This window comes from Schistocerca gregaria, chromosome X (genome assembly GCF_023897955.1).
Source record: "Schistocerca gregaria isolate iqSchGreg1 chromosome X, iqSchGreg1.2, whole genome shotgun sequence".
Taxonomy (NCBI): Eukaryota; Metazoa; Arthropoda; class Insecta; order Orthoptera; family Acrididae; genus Schistocerca; species Schistocerca gregaria.
Window position 1 is genome coordinate 259,375,519 of NC_064931.1, and position 4,329 is coordinate 259,379,847.

The window sequence follows — 4,329 nt, forward strand, 5'->3', positions numbered from 1 at the left end:
ACTGAGTAGTAAAATTCTAGCGTTCGCCGATCGTCTGTCACCATCGTAACTCCAAAACGCATGAGAGCCCTACGGATATGTGGTTTAGCATGCAGTGTCCACCATGCCACAATATAGCGTACCGGTCCATAGTACGAGAACTACGAAACCATACGTCCTCCAGGAACACCAAGAGAGGTATCTTTCAAATAGGCTATATTGAGCATCCAGGGAGGACGAACCAATTTTACCGGTTGCTGATCGTAACTAAACGTGACGGCTACGGCGATATGATCAGTAAAACAGGCTGGTATCACAACATCCAGAAGTTACCCACACAAGGAATCTGAAAGGTAAAAGCGATCGAGGCGACTGCTAGACGTGGGAGTAGAGCATGTATGTCGCACGAGTGTGGGATAGCGAGAAACCCACACGTCACGCAGGCGCAAGGAGCGTACCAGGTCGTCGAGTTCTTTACTGAAATTGAAATTAGGAGACTGATCCACCGGCCGTAGAACACAATTTAAGTCCCCACCTAAGAATTTTTGTCGAGGATTTGCCAACCAGGTGAATGATTTCTTCTTTATAGAAACTCGGACGTGCGGTAGTACGACCTGTGCCAGGAGGAGTAAACTGAGGTCACGAAACGTGCACCCGATCCCCCTTCCACTGTCGAGCACTTCGAAATCCGTCAACGGAATGCCTTCCCTATAAAACAAGGCAGTGCCCGTAGAAAGTTGGGAAAGCTACATTAAAAAAAGGTGAAGCACCCAGGAATGGAAAATTGGTCGAATAAGACTTCCTGAAAAAACCAACATCTGCCCCAGATTGACATATAAACTGTCGCAAAGCGGCGAGGCGAAGCGCAGAACATATTCTGTTAATATTCAGAGTAATAAATGTGTATGCTTGCTTGGAACTTCAACCCAGAAAGTAACCATACCAGAATCAATCTCTGAACCAGAGAGACAAGAGCTACGAAACAGAACCCTCATCTTCCCACTGCTTTTTTTCGGCCTTGACGCGGCTCTCTGTGGCTGTTGACGGAGTCTTCTGGGGCTCCGCGGCGCCGACGCTGCCGCGTTCGGTTGCGTGTGAGCATCATGTAGGTACTCCGTTTCAGATTTCGAGGGAGATGCCTCTACAACCCATTCGTCTGCAGGCATGAGTTCACGGAGGCACGGTTGATGAATAACAACTGGGTCCACTGACTCTTGAGAATCAATCAGTTGTTTCATGGGAAAAGGCTGTGACCCAGAGGGGCGACAGAAGGGGGATGGGAAACAGGAGAAGTGTCCGACAGAACCGGAGAAGACACGTGGAAATCGGAAGCAGGTTCCTGCACTACAATCTCCGAAGGGGCGGGAACAACGCCAGATAAGGTGTCAGGGATCTCCTGCACAGGTGTGAAAGCACCCGTGACGTCCTCACCCACGATTTCAGACTGAGGAGGGGGTTCCGTTACTGGAGGCCCATCGGAAGGGCGAGGCAATACGGAAGGTTCATCTGCCGCATCATCCTGTGTTCGGGGACGCTTGTTGTGAGAAATCATGGCGGGCGCATCGGAAGTAACGGCATCAATATCCCTACGCTAGGACAGCGGGGGAAATCACGGGCGTTGTTGGTCATCGGATCACTGCGTCCCTCAGAAACAGGGAGCGATTCAGTCTGAGATCCCCGCGGGAGAAGATCAGCTAAAGTCAATTTTTTACGCTATTCGTATGTAGGTTTTAATACCACCACACGCCACGAACAATTAGTACGGAAATGACCGGTTTGGTTACAATAATAACATGTTCCTTCTTGACCACTGTACGTAATATGGACCCTATAACCACATACCTGTAGATGAGAAGGAATATGTTTTTTGACCACCATTTCCACCGACCGAACATCACTAAAGACCTGTAAGCGGTGCTGAGCAGAGCAGCGTTCCTTTCGAATATGTTGTATTTCCCATAAGGAAGCAGAACGGGCCTCAGAAAACAGTCTTCTTCCTCGGGCGGAAGGTTAAACAACCGGACATTCGTATATCTCACATCTGCATTCGCCAAGAGAACCATACTAATGGAACCATCACGGTGCGTAAAGGGTACCTGAGAACCGTGACGAGAAAGGATTCTATCAACCTGGAGCGGGTCAATAAACTTAACAAAAAACACACACAATTCGCTGTCAAAATATGCAGTATGCGCCTGAACAGTAGTGACTTTAATTATACCGACTAACCAGTCATATATCTCCAAAGAACTGGGCTGGACGTGGATTTGTTGAAGGTGAAGCTGACAGTACCTGTACGTGGAATTTTCGTGGCAACCACGGTGGACATCACGGCGCGAGTCGACGCCGCGACAGGAAGGGCCGCACGAACAGCAAACACTAGCCGACAGCCAGCACGGAGACCAACACCACACTAAATGAACACGAGGAAAACACGCAGCGCTACGGTGGAGGCGGAACTAATAGCACAACCTAGTCGCCCGATGCGCGAAGCGGGAATAATCCGAGCCACCGCGGGCACAGAGGATAGTGCGACAGCAGGAACTATCTCGCGCACGACTCCCGCGAGACCCACATTCTCACCTTACATGTCCACACACTACATTCGTAGAGTCCCTACCCAACACTCGCATTACTCGTGAAAGATATCCTTACCAAGTCCCGTAAGAGTTCGGGTAATTTGTGCATCCGCACAGAAGAGGGAGGTCATGGCCGGTATTGCCAGAACTATATACTTATATGGATATGGTGACTGTACTTTCGGACATGTCCGAAAGAACAGACACCATTGATGACCTGTAGCCTTCTAGAATGAAATTGGAATTATATATTAATACCTTCAGCTGCTGACGGACGTTGATATATATCAACGGGGACAGGTAAAAAATTGCGCCCCGACCGTGACTCGAACCCGGGATCTCCTGCTTACATGGCAGGCGCTCTATCCATCTGAGCCACCGAGCGCACAGAGGACAGTGCGACTGTAGGGACTGTCTCGCAGTTCCGGGTTCGCGTCCCGGTTGGGGCACACATTTTCACCTGTCCCCGTTGATATATATCAACGCCCGTCAGCAGCTGAAGGTATTAATATATAATTCTAATTTCGTTATAGACGGCTAGAGGTCATCGATGGTTAGTTAGGTTTAAGTAGTTATAAGTCCTAGGGGACTGATGACCATAGATTTTAAGTCCCATAGTGCTCAGATCCATTTCAGCCATTTTTCTACACTGCTAGAAGTGAAACTGATTCTTGGTCATCCTACATGGCAGCTGTAGAGTTCTTCTGGGAAAGACACTTCCTCCATTATCAGTGCGACTTAATTTTCAGTTTACGGACAAACTATATGTCCGCAGCATTTCCTGTCCACTTCTCTTAAATGAATAGACAAAATAACGTCACTGAGCACATGAATGCATAGCGAGGTTATTTCCAGTATATTGAATGACTACTTATTTGCAGTTGTAGAGTGAGCTTCTAAGTAAAATACGTTCCTGTATGTTTACTTTATAAGTGTGATGTTGTCAGTAAGCTATATAATGTTTGTGGGAAAGGGATTGGCATGGTAAACGTGGCACCATGCTAACCTCTATGGTTGGGACCAGCCGCACAGTCCATGACTGCAGCGCCTAAGACCGCTCGGCTAATCCCGCGCGGCGGTTGATAGCGTATAGTAAAACTGTGTAATTGTGTTTTAGTCACTTGATGGTGAATGAATCAATGACCAGGAAGTTACTGCACTTCTCTTACCATTGATTGTGTTACTGGTATACTGCATAAATCTTTTCCATTCGGGAATTTCTGGTACTTGTAGTGTGGGCTGCACTGATTGGAGCCACATGTCACACATCCACAGTATGTCTTGCAAGGTCGGTGTGACTATGTCTGATAGAATGGGACTGATAATGTTCAAATCTAGAGTAGAAATATGTTGTAATGCAGTGCCTTCAGCTATGTTCAAATAGCTGAAGTTCTATAACACCTACTTCTGTTGCAGAGGGAGACAATAATTTAACCCTCTCAGCCTCTTCAGAATTTGTGCGAGCTGAGGCCGTTTGATACCCACCACGCAGTGTAAAGTATTCCAGACAGTTTTAGCGGGGACAATGAAATCGACATTATCGAATATACACTTGACAGCCAAAAAATTTTCTCCACGACCAACCGCGACGTTGGATGCCGCCTGGTGGCGTTGCGGGCACGTGACGCGGTATCAAAAGTATGTGAGTGGAGCTGACACGCACGGTGTATCATCCTACGCGAGGATGTGGGATGCAAATGGGGAAATCCATTGAGATGAGCGACTTCGACAAAGCACAGGCTAGTATTATGCAGAACCTGTGAACGAGTAT

The 4,329-nt window shown here is 47.7% G+C and overlaps 1 non-coding gene across 1 annotated transcript; it reads right to left on the bottom strand.

The window, feature by feature from the left end:
• Positions 1 to 2,869: 2,869 nt before the first annotated feature.
• Trnat-ugu (transfer RNA threonine (anticodon UGU)) lies at positions 2,870 to 2,944 on the bottom strand. Its single transcript has one exon. It is a non-coding gene; the product is annotated as a tRNA-Thr (tRNA).
• Between the last annotated feature and the right edge of the window lie 1,385 nt (positions 2,945 to 4,329).